We start from the raw sequence: 13,349 nt of genomic DNA, 5'->3' as shown, positions 1-13,349 counted from the left end.
TGTGCATGCATCTTTATAGAAGAATGATTTATAAAGCAAACAAAAGCCACATGAGATGCCATTTCACACCAACAATAATGGTTATAATAAAAAATAACAAATAATAATCAGTGTTGACAAGGATGTGGATAAATTGGAACCCACATACACTGCTGATGGGAATTTAAAATGAAGCAATTGCTTTGGAAAACATTCTGGTAGTTCCTCAAGAGGTTAAACATGAAATTACCATATGGCCCAGCAATTCCATTCCTATGTATATATCCAAGCAAAATAAAAATATATGTCTACCTAAAAACTTTCACATGAATGTTCTTAGCAGCATTATTCATAATAGCCAAAACGTGGAAAGAAGCCAAATGTCCATCAACTGATGAGTAAGCCAAAAAATGTGGTATAAAAGAAATGAAGTCTATCCCTGATAGATGTTATAACACAGATGGATCCTGAAAAAAATTACACTTAGTAAAAGAAGCCAGTGACAAAAACTACACATTGCACGACTTCATTTATATGAAATCTCCAGAATGGGCAAATCCATAGAGACAGAAGGTAGATTGGTGGATGTCTAGGGCTGGGGGAAATGAAGAGAGGAAGTGGGGAGTGACTGCCAATGAATGGGTACACGGTTCTTAAGGGGTGATGAAAATGTTGTAAAATGGGTTGTGGTGTTGGTTATACAGCTCTGCCAATATACTAAAAATAATTGAATTGTGTGCTCACTTAGGTAGGACATATACTAAAATTGGAACAATACAGAGAAGATTAGCATGGCCCCTGCACAAGGATGACACACAAATTCGTGAAGTGTTCCATATTTGTAGTGGGAGTTGAACAATGAGAACACATGGACACAGGGAGGGGAACATCACACACTGTGGCCCATCGGTGGGTGGGGGGTTAGGGGAGGGATAGCACTAGGAGAAATACCTAATGTATATGATGGGTTGATGGGTGCAGCAAACCACCATGGCATGTGTATACCTATGTAACAGACCTGCACATTCTGCACACGTACCCCAGAACTTAAAAAAAATCTGTGTATTAAAAACATTTGCAAAATAAAATTAAAAAATAATAATTGAATTGTACATCTCAAATGGTATGGTATGTGAATAACATCTCAATAAAGTTGTTATTAAAAAAAAGTGGGTCACAGAAAGAACACGTAACTTGTCCAAGGTCACATAACTATTAAGTGGCAGAGCCAGAATTAGAACCAAAGCAGCCTGACACGAAGGGTCCACACTCTCAGCCACTCCATATACTGCATCTTTTGTAGTGTTTTCAACAAAATTATATAAAAACACCAAGGGAGACACGAGCCTAAAAGAGGAAGAAGGAAACCATCAGAACAGTGACTTTCCTAGTTTTCCTTGCTCAGAGTCACTCCTGGGGCAACTCTGAGGGGAAACAAGAGCAGGCTCTGAGGGGAAAATGTCATTAAAGTCCTGATTACACTCACAGCCTCCTGTAGGGAAGCAGGCTCTTTCTCCCCCTTGCAATTCTGAGAATAGATATATTTAGGGAAGGAAAGAAAAAAAACTTATTCCAAGCAATATGATAAACACATTCCTGGTACCCACTTAAGTTATTTAGATGCATGACAAAGCATCATTTAAACCCAACTTAAAATGAACTCTAATGAGGCGATATTGCCTTCCATTTTACAACCTGTCACACATTTGCTTTTCTTTCATGATAGATGCTGCATGTCTGTCAAGCAAAATCAAGATATTTTTTCCAGTGACTGAAATGTTTATGCACATACAAAGATATTGTCAGGTTGTGTTCTGTTCAACCACGATTTTTTTTTTTTTTTTTCAAATAATAGGGGTTGGGCTCCACTCACGGAGTGAGCTGCACTCTCCAGGCAGCCTCCCTTAGGCCTGCGTTCTGGATGGAGGGGTCAGGGTTATGCATTCTTCTGATCCACGAGAAGCTAACTGTCCAGGCAATGAGCCTGGGGCAAGCCCCAAAGGCAACAGAACTCTAAGGAAGACAGAATCGTATGGGGTATATTTAGTGGAATGAGTGGTTGTGGAGGAGTCCTGGGGTGTTTGGAAAGGCAGGACCTATGTCAGGAAGGTCCTTATGAATTGGAACATTAGGAGGCCTTGGAGAGCCTCTAAAGGATATCCAGTGGAGGAGAAACATTTGCTATCTGAAAATAATTTCTGAAAGCATTATGGAATGTCTGTTTGAGGGAGCAAGACAAGAGACAGTATAACCTAAATGGATAATCATACATAGACATGTCATCTTATTTATTGAATAATTGTACAGACTGGGTTATAAAGATCTGGGTTCAAATCTTGCTCTGCCTCTGACAAATGTATGAGTTTGAATAATTTTTTAAATTATTGTTTCAAATTTTTACCTGCAAAAGAAGGATAAAATGATACTCCTTTCCTGGGATTTAAATGGAAATAAGAATAAGATAAGGTATTTACTCTATATCATTATATGTTTTAAAAAACAAGATAATTAGGCAATGTTGAGTATTGTTGTTTGTCCCTAATGAGTTAGGTGTTGAATGATGGGAAACACAATGATTTATAGGCCAAACAAATAATAGAATTGAATTATTGAATTCATCTTGGTGGTTTTCATGATGTCATTAGATAATTTGTCAGATGCTAACAATGCCATAGAAATGTAGTTTTTTATGTGATCAAAAGAATGAACTGAAAATTCCAAAAATACCAAGAAATTTCATAAATTCATAGAATACCTGGAAATTACACTGAGAAGAGTGAATCAATCAATTCATCAATTAAACATGCATTGATATGTTCTTTTCTCTTCAACTTGACAAGCGTTCAATGAACTCCTACTTGGTACCAGGCACTAGTGACAGTGATAAGAATAAAAGAACATTCTTATATGTTTCAGAGATGTCAGACACATACATAGTCAAGAGTAACTCACAGTGATGGGGAAAGTGGGATTCTGCTCAATGAGAGGGGTCTGAGCAGACTCTTATGTAAGACATTATGAGACATATTCAGCAATAGAGAATCTTAGTGTCTGATGAGTAAAGACATATTAGTCTAGAAAAATAAGTTATGACCTAATATATGAACTTTGTGCTTTATTTTATGTATAACACAGGACATTGAGAGATATTAGAAAAATAGGGTTTCCAATGAAAGAACTATTTTAATTTAGACTTATCTGTCAAAAATAGGTGGAATTGCAAGAGGCAATGAGTAGAGCCAAAAAGTTGCTCAGCTATTACAGCATTCCAGGCGTGAGACTTTGGGAACCTGCACTACTGCAATAGGAAAAGAAAAGAAACTGTGAAACAACATAAAGGAAATACTAAATTGTTATGATAAGAAAAGGAGATGGCAGGATGAGAAGAAATTTACCCTGGTATCATTAGTGATAAAAATTACTTCATAAGCTATAAACAGTTATGCAAATGTATGACCCTATGCACATCTTTCATTTTGTTTGGAAAGAAAAAAGACACACATACACACAAAAAATGAAATCAAAATGATGTAGACACAATTCATCTTTGTTGGATGACGAGAAAAGCTCACAGAGGCCAATTGACTTGTCCCAGGTTACACAACGACTGACAGAGTGGGAATTTGGACTTGCGTCAGCTCCTCTTTTTACCATAGCACAGGTCGCTATAGGCAAGTGATTTTTTAACAGGTCTAGGTGTAAAACAACCCCAGAGTTGTTCTCGTTGTACACCACTGAATTGCTGTTGCTACCAGACATATCCCTCTAAGCACACCTTACGCCTTTGTCTTCTTTACTGAACACATTGCAAGTGTCAAAGAACATCTTTTTGTATGTTACAAAGACCCATTTGCAACAGCTCTTGGCTTCTATGTCATAGACACCTAGAACAGTGGAAACATAAAACATATTTGCTATTCCCATGTATCAAAAATTGGAACTCACTTCATAGTACTAGTCGCTTCAACCTCTCTTCTAAGACTCCCTGATTCTTGGGATTTATGAGTATTTGACAAAATAAGCTCATTGAAGACAGACATCTTTATCTGTTTTATTCAATGATACACCTCAAGGGCTAGAATGGCAACTGTCACACAGCAGATGCTCAGTAGATATTTGTTTAATGTTTGAATCCTTTTTGTCTGGATAACAAGGATGAAGATATTTGACTAAATATATTCATGCGATGCCAGAAATGAAGGGCTTAACCTCTGTTTTTCCAAGAGGCCAAGTAGAACAAATTCTTCACTACTGGATTTCTCTGAATTAGTTTATAACCAAAGAAGCACTGCAAGACTATCCCAAGCATGGCCCTTAGGTAATGGTTTTACTTGCCATTTGATTCTTAGGGAGTCTATAGGCCGAAACAGTCAACCTAGTTTTAAAATGACCAGAGAGACTCTTGGACTACTTGCAAATGAGAGAAACTCTATTCTCTCTCTTTCCTGTTTATTATCATCATCAGCCTCAATGATTTCCAAGGAAGGGCAGCATGCTGTGATGGAAATAACATGGGCCTTGAGTCCAGGAAAAAAATTATCTTCTGCATTCCAGCCAACTACTCACTAGCTGTGTGACCTAGGACAAATGACTATACACCTCTGCACCTATTTACAGCATCCTCAGCTGTAAAATTGGGACTAGACGATCTATATTAAGTTTTTGCTGTTGTGAAAATTAAAGATAAAGCATAAAGGTGTTAACACATAGGAAATACTTAGGAAACATTGTTTTTATTTTTACACGTGCTGATTATCTCTCTTTGCCCACATATCTCTGAAGATAACGGTGAAAGGTAATCCAGGGGGAGGAGACATGTACCCAAGCTTGTGGATATGTGTAATTCATCAGGGTGATTGTCTAGGGGGAAAAAAAGCAAACTTGTGGCATCTACTCAGGTCTATTTAATGAGTCCTGTGCAGGGGATCCTGGGGCCGGCTCCTTTTGTTCATTAAAGCCCAGTGATGTGTGGAATTCAAAGCAGGGGTGAACAGTCAGAAATTCGCCGTTTAAAAATAAGATCTGCTATGATTCCCTCCAGGGACTGTGGCACAGTTGCCTGTTCCAGGGGCTGCCTGCTGTGTAGGAGAGTGACCGTCACTGACTTTCACTTGTCAAATACATTTCTTAGCCCTCAGTATTTACTCCTGAGGGAGCCACCGCTGGGAGTATCAAAACAGAGAGGAGTTAAATAGACCATGCTGGGTTTGTAGCACCATGGCTCATGCAGGGCCAGCATTAAGCCCTCCCTTTCTGGCATTCACAGTGGGTGTTCTCTGCTTCTTCCTGCATCTCCAGCTCCCTCTGTCTTAATATTTGCTGGATTTCTCTCATGCTTAATTAATGCCAACTCTGTGGCCAGAGCTGGCATGTACCTGTCACTTCCTTTTACTACCATCCAATGAGGAGCAGATGAGTGATTTCAATTTAAATATGAAACTGAGGTTCTGATTGGTTAAATAATTTGCCCACAACTACCCAGATAGCTTTGCAACACAGGATTCAAACCTATAATGATCTCTAATGCTTTGGGTAAAAAAATTGTCTTCAGGGGCGTTAAATCTGAAACCTCTTAATCTTGACATGTTCTTGGGTTCTTACTGGGGTTAAGTACATCTGCCCTCCATGATTCTATTGGTGTCTGTGAAAAGTCACTCCGATCAAATCTTTTCTGCCTGTTTCTTATGAATTTGATGAGTTTCATTTTGAATTAATTTTGAAAGATGCAAACAGAACCAAGAATTGAAAAACAGGCAAGTAGCTTGGTTCCCATTTGCCCACATTCATGATAATGATAGAATGTATTGAACACCACCTCCTCCATGCCTGGTACTGCTTAAAGTTCATTATATGTGAGAATTCACTGAATCCTCATGACAGCTCCAGGTGGTAGGCACTATTACCTCAAACGTACAGATCAAAAAAGCAAAGAAACAGGGAGATTATGCAACTTCCTCAAAATTGTACAGCTAGTAAGCAACAGAACCAGGATTCGAACCCTGGGAGGTTGATATCAGGGCTTAGCTAACAACTGTACCACCCTGTCTCTATTTCTGTTCTGTCTTTAGAGCAACATTTGAAGAAGAAAAGAACATAAAGAAGCAATAGCCTTTGTTTTTATCATTATTGTCTTCTTTCTTTTCTTTCCTTTCTTTTTCTTTCCTTCTTTCCTTCCTTCCTTTCTTTGTTTCAAGAGTAAAGAGTGAGCAAAGATGGAAGTAAGAAGGAAAATACGTTAGCAGTCCATTCAGACAATGGAGTGCCTGCCAAGGAAAGGTTATTGAGGCAACATGGCTGGGGATAATTTTAAAACATATTAGCAATGTATATTAGGGGAAAAGACAGAGAAAGGGCCTGGAAGAGCTGCCAGGAGTCATGATTGATCATCCAGAGGCTTCCATTTGAAAGGGTTAGGATACATTGAGCAATGTCCCTCTATCTCGACATTGACTGCTTGCCAGCAGGGAAAAATGCAATGATCAAAATCAGAGACCTAGTGTGCACTAGGGCTACCAAACAGAAATGTTCAGATGCTAAAGAAAAAAAAAAAGTCCTTAAAAGGCACATCCTCTTCTGGCACATGGCCAGAGTTTACTGAATCGAGACCCAGATACTGAGCATGGGTGGATAACAGCTGGTCCAGGTGTAACCCCAGCATTTCTCTTGCTGAGTCTTGTTTACCCAAGTCCGCATGTGATACAAGGAGCAGAGAGTCTTATGGTCAGGGAGGAAGATCCTATTCCTTTATTTGCTTAACTATGAAAGAATACATATATTCATGAAGGCCTGAGATTAGCTTTAGTGGTTTCACACAGCAGTGTGCATATGAAGAAAGCCAGGAACTTGTTAAAAATGCAGATTCCCTGTTTTTGTATCCAGAAATTATAATTCAAAGGGTCTAGGAGGGGATCCAGGAATCTTCATTTAATAAACATGCTTAAGATGATTCGGTTGCCAGAGGTTTTCAGATCTCATTTTGAGAAGACCACTTAGTGGTTCTTCACGAGATATGCCTCAGAATCACCTGTGGAGCTTTACAAAACTATGCTGGCTACTGCTGTCAGAACAATTGTACGCAGGGTTCTGCGGAAGGAGGCCAGTGTCATAGAATGGGTTCCCCAGGAAAAAAGATTAGCGTTCAGGAAATCTATTAAGGAGGGCTCTGGAGAGTGATATCTCTGAAAGGGAAGGAGATTAGGCAGAGAGAGATGAGCCGTGAAGCAATCTCAACAGAGATCTTAGACAATCCACAGGACTGTGAACCTCAGATGACCTTTTAGAATTGTTCTTATCTGGGATGAGGGAACTGGACATTTAAACCTCCACACTGATCAGTCATGGGAAGCTGGCTCCCCCAGGGAAGGAAATGAGACCTTAGTCTTTAGCCTCAGAAATCTATATAGGGACTCACAGTGGAAGGCCCTCCACTAGAAACATGAAGGCAGATATGAGTAGTACCTTACAGTGTCCAACACCCTGAGTAAAATTTTGTTTGGTTTGGTTTTAGCCCCATTAGTGATTCTTACACATTCCCAGGCCACAAACCAGGAATGCAGATGTGTCACTTGTTATGAGGAGAAAAATGATACTTAGGGTGTTTTTGCAACGAGGTGAGTTCTACCTCTGTCTCCCGGAGAATTCCCATGCCTCCTATGGAATTCAGATCGAGTAGCATCATTTTTCCAAAGATTTTTTTTTTTAACAGTTTCAGGCAGAGTTAATCACTCTGCTTTTGGAGCTATCACTTGTCTTGTATAAACTTTCATGATTACATGTCTATTCTCCCTAGTAGTCTGATGATTTTATTGGGACCATGTCATATTCATTTCTATATCCTCAGCATCTAATAGGGTCTACACATAGTGAATACTTATGAATGAATGAATAATTATTTATCAGTGACTGGAGGGTTAAGAGTAGAGGCAAAGAGAAGATGATGCTGTTAACAAACTTCCTTTAGTATCCCAGAGAAAGACATTGAGTAAGACAGATGATATTGCCACAATCCCTTGCAACAGCACTGCCTTAAGCAGTCTTAGTAAACAAAGATTCCTAAGCCCCTCCTAGACCCTTTGAATTACAATTTCTGGATATGAGGACCAGGAATCCGCGTTTCCTGGCAATTCAGCTACAACACCTTAGTCTACCTGGGAACAAGGGACTATTGTTGTTGTTTTCCTCTAGAATAAATTTCAGGAAAAAATATTTTTAAGTGATTCAGACTCTAGAGTGATCCTGCCTACCATCTTTCTCTCTAACTCATGTCAGCCGTGTCACCTTCTTACCTGTTAAAGGATTGTGTGTCAAATGAGTGGTGTGAAATGGTTTACTAGCAAGCTGGTGGCAGATTTCACAAAGCCCCCCTTTAGTGATTTTAGAAAACTAAAACCTTCCCCCACTTCCCCAGTAATCCAAATTCCCCACTAAGTTCCTTGAGCTGTCCAGTGTGACTGTGATGCATATTACTAAGCCCAGCCACACAAGTGAATTCCCAGCTGTGCAGCCCTTGGCTTGATTAGGTTGCAGCCTGTGCTCTACCTCCAATCACTTGCATGAGCAACTCTGAAGCAGAACAACCAGCGATCCGCCACAATAACAGGTCACCGAGGGCTCAGAGGAGAAGGGGGAACACAATGAGTTTCAGAGGTTCCTTATCCATCCTGAGAAATGCCTGGGGACTCCAGTTGTTTGAGAGCCTCGTACCATTGCAGGCTCCTGACGATTTATTTTAGATTTGTCCTGAGGGAGAAAGTATCAAAATTTCCTCTGATAGCTTGTATAGGTGAGTGATGCCGTTACTTGTTCAAGCAGAAAAGAAGAGCTCAGAAACATAATAGGAACTTTGGCTTCTCCTGGGTGTCTCTAAAGCCAGAAGTTTTCTATTATGCAAAATCTACAGTGCTTGAAACCTTCAGGTGCAGGGAGAGGCACTCATCCTGCATCCCCTACCCACCTCACTTCATCAAATGATTGCTTTACTATAAGATGGCATTTTAGTATAGATGATTTTTGGGAAAGAGACTAATCCCTCCAGAAATCCTGTTAGTACTGTATTTGTCAATCTATAAAAAGTCCTAAAAGTCCTATTGTTTATAAGCATAGATAACTGTGAAGACAATAAAAGTGGAGGTTGTCAAAGATTAGTAAAATAGCTTGGATGTGTATGCTAAGGAGTACTTCAAGGGAAAAAACAAACAGGTGACAGGGAAAAGGGAGCTAAGTTTTCGAAATGTCAGATCCCACATTCATATCACCTCACTTTTCCCTGTGATAGAGTGGATGCCATCTATACTTTAGAAATGAGGAAAGAGGGGCTACTGGAATTAAGTCAATTAGTGAGGGAATATTTCAGATTTCTGCTCAATCCTCTCATCTTCCATGCCTCCATTCAGAGAGCTGAAAAGAGCAGAATCTGAAGAAGGGAGAGAAGGAATAAGAGGATAGAAGATGGTGGCAAATGTGAAATGGGCTAATACGTTATGTTGCAGAAAAGTATCATTAGAATCACCTGGGGAGTTTGCTAAAATGGGGACACTTTCAGTTTCCACTGATGCATAACACAGCATTCCAAAACTTAATGTTGTAAAACAAAAACAAGCCGTTATGTTTTCGTGATTTTGTGAGCTGAACAGGTAGTTCTGCATCAAGTAGGGTTGGCAGAGATGGTGGGATCTGGGAAAGGCTCAAAATAGCCTCACTCAACAAGTTAGTACTCATTGCTTGCGGCAAGCTCAGCTGGGGCTTTCAGCTTAGCTAGGTTACAGTTCCTCCAGTGGGCTTCTTCACAGTGCAATCAGGACTTTCTCAGCATTGCTGGCTGGGTTCCAAGAAGGAACACTCTCAGATGACAGGCTCCAGCAGGTAAGCACTTCTTACGCCTTCACTTGCTTCACACTAATGTCCCACTAGCCTAAGTCAATCAGATGGACAAGCCCCAGAGCCAGTATGGAGAACCCTATGAGGGCAAGAATACTGGGAGACATGGTCATGGGACCTATCTACAGAGGGCTTCCTTTACCCCACCCTAGACCTATTGCGTAAAAGTCTTTGGAAGTTGGATACAGGTTATCAGCATTTTTAACACACTTCCTAGAATATCTCCACAGCACGTCTTCCTTCCTTCCCTCATCTGCCTCCTACCTTCTGCCTTTCAAACTTGCTTTATGCTGAAATTATTTGTTAATTCATTAATCAGCAAGACAATAGGTTTATCGATTGCGAGAGAAAGAGGCTCATTGATCTGGAGAGAAAACAATATCAACAATCACAAAAATTCCACTAAAAATCTCTTTGTAGTTACCAGTGACCTCCATGTCACTATTAAATGAACATTTTTTCAGTCCTCATCGTACTTGATTTCTTACCAGTATTCAATATTGTTGATCACTCCCTCCTTCTTAAAATACTCTTTCCTTGTTTTCTGTGATATATCACGCACACTTCTGACTTCTTTTCTATAACTCTGCCCACTACTTCTAGTATCTTTTTGGTTCATTTTCTTGTTCCTCACCTCTAAGTGTTGGTAGTTTTCAAGGCCTGGTTCTTACAGCTTTTTTTTTCCTCTATCTGTACTCTCTCCCTAGGCAGTCTGACACGCACCAAATGCTTCCACCATCAACAATCACCTGTATGCAAATAACTCCCAATGTTATGTGACTAGCCCAGATCTCTACTCTGAGCTGTAGACTCAAATGTCCAACTATTTTCTCTCCATCTCTCCTAGATTGTCTCAAGGGAATTCATATTTAGGATGTCTAAAACTGCACTCAATCCTCTCTTTTACTCCATCCCAACCTCGTCTTCTTTATTTTGGTAAACTGTACTGTTATCTAGGTACTTCTGCAATAAAGGAGGAGTAATTCTGACACCTCTCTATTAGCCACCCACACACCCCATTCAATCCATCACCACTCTTGTTGATCGTACCTCCTCTAATATGTCCACTCCCTGCATCATCTCCTGCAGCACCCTAATCCAAACTGCCATCATTTCTCATCAGAAAACAAATAAACACAAAAAGCTTTCTAAGTTCCTCCACCCCCAGGACACTTTTTTCTTTCTCTTTCCACCCTCCTGATCCACAAGCCTTTCCCCAGGTTTCAATCAGAGTCATCTTTTAAAAACACACCCAATCATGTCATCATTTCATTTAAAACCTTCAATATCTTTGTATTTATTTTAGAATAAAGACCAAAATCCTTTCCATGATTCACAAGCTTGCTTCCTCCTCAGCCCCTTTGTCAATCTCCTTCTTGTTTTCTGTGATTCACCTTCCCTGGCCTCCTTTCATTCTTCAAATGCTCAATTATCTTCTATATGAGAGCCCCAAGCCTCCTTTAAGACTGTCTCCTGGCTCCCATTTTCTTTCTTGTTCTTCATATCTTAGTTCACATGTCTCCTCCTGCGAAACAAGTCTTCACCATACAAACAAGTCTACTTCAGGGCTTCTTATTATCACACTCATAGTCCTATGAGATTCTGATTCTTATACTTAAACATTGTTTATGATAATGCATCTATTGCGTGCTTTTTATAAGAACGCCCATCTCCCCCAATAGATAGTAAAATATATGAGGACAAGAATCACCGTAAAACAAAAATAGAAATGGGAGTCTCGCTATGTTTTCTAAGCTGGACTCAAACTTCTGAGTTCAAGCAATCCTCTTGCCTCAGCCTTCCACGTAACTGGCACTGCAACAAACCACCTTTTTAAACACATTATATTCCTAGTGGTTGTCACATAATAGGTACTCAAAAATATTGTTGAGTCAGTGAATGGAGGAAGGAAGCAAGGAATAAAAATGCTTGCTAGAACTATAGTCATGCCTAAGGTGCTATCTTTAATGTTAATTGCCTGCTTCTCAGGATCCATGAAGGTCTTTCTCTGCTGGGTCTCTCTTTATATGCTATACTCTAATCTTCTAGAGTAGACCACTCCCAGCTAGGACTGCTTCATTTTATGCCACAACATTGTCTCTGGTTAGCCAGTCAGAGTGATGCTTCCTTCAACACCAGCATTTAGAGCTGCTCTGTCCAGAGTGAACCCCTTTCCTGGGCATGTTTAGTCTTCTGCTAAGTCCTAGATCTCGGAGTCTGTACTTGCTAGAAATTATCTGGCTATGGTGGGCATAGACCCAAGATTTGATAATGCTTATTTTTTTTTCAGACAGAGTCTTACTCTGTTGCCCACACTGGAGTCCAGTGGTACAATCTTGGCTCGCTGTAGCCTCCTCCTCCTGGGTTCAAGTGACTCTCCTGCCTCAGCCTCCCAAGTAGTTGGGATTACAGGCATGTGCAACCATGCCTGGCTAACTTTTGCATTTTTAGTAGAGACGGGGTTTCACCATGTTGACAAGGCTGGTCTTGAAGTCCTGATCTCAGGTTATCCACCCACCTTGGCCTCCCAAAGTGCTGGGATTACAGGCGTGAGCCACCACACCTGGCCTGATAATACTTCTTTAGCTTGGTTTCATGAGCTTAAAAAATAGGAAAGAAACAAAACTTGATTGCCAATGTTAAGTGAGATAAAACCCACCGTAACTGGATCTAAAGATAGCAGGAGACTTTGAGCACATGGTGTTAGATGAGACCATTTTTTTTCATGTAAATGGAAAACATTAATATTAGGATGTATCCCATGCAAATTGTTTGAAATCTGCAGGGTATCTGCTTCCTATTTCCAACAAAGCTTGCCCTTGAGAAATGTAAGTTTGTTTGGTTTCTCAACTTATGTGAATTGAATTTCTGACAAGACAACCCTTGACACAACCAATTGGATCAAGCTGCTTTGACACTTTGAGATGTCTAAAGCATACTGAGAGCAATTGATCAGATTCCATTACTGTCCATTCACCTTCAGCTAATCCTTTCTGCCTTGACCTACTCAAGGGAGGATTACTGAGAAATTTGGTTGCTGCCATTTGTGAGGGTTGAGTATGTATAGACTCCTAATCATTACTGCACTTTGCACTTTTAATGGATATTTTTGTCTTGGTAGTTTCCTTTCCTCCCCTTTGCACACCCCCAAAATTGATTCGTGTATAGACTAGCTTTACACTTTGATGGACTGGAAAAACAGTGCTCAGCAGTTTTGCATTGGGGAAGCTATCTATATTTTATTAAGAATAAAAATGATTATTTAAAGATAGAGTTCTTAGAATGATCTTACGTGGCCCTAGCCAGCATGGTCAGTTCATTCGATAACATAAACCTTTACCTGCCTCCAGGGGCACCTCTCATTTTGTGAGCTTCACTAACCTCTGGATAGCTATACCATCTCCAAGGAAAGACATACAAGGTCTTTTTGCAATTAAAGGAATACAGGTTTTTTTCTTCGCTGAGTTTGACAATAGGAAAAAGGCCTCAAACAT

The 13,349-nt window shown here is 40.0% G+C and overlaps 1 non-coding gene across 1 annotated transcript; it reads left to right on the top strand.

Annotated features, from left to right (window-relative positions):
- The first annotated feature begins 715 nt into the window (after positions 1-715).
- LOC116466097 (U6 spliceosomal RNA) lies at positions 716-822 on the top strand. The gene has a single exon (XR_004247353.1). It is a non-coding gene; the product is annotated as a U6 spliceosomal RNA (small nuclear RNA).
- Positions 823-13,349: the final 12,527 nt, after the last annotated feature.

The sequence above is a fragment of the Hylobates moloch genome, unplaced genomic scaffold (genome assembly GCF_009828535.3).
Source record: "Hylobates moloch isolate HMO894 unplaced genomic scaffold, HMol_V3 SCAFFOLD_3, whole genome shotgun sequence".
NCBI lineage: Eukaryota > Metazoa > Chordata > Mammalia > Primates > Hylobatidae > Hylobates > Hylobates moloch.
Note: the sequence above shows the minus strand (reverse complement) of the source record. Positions and strands in the feature narration are given on the sequence as shown.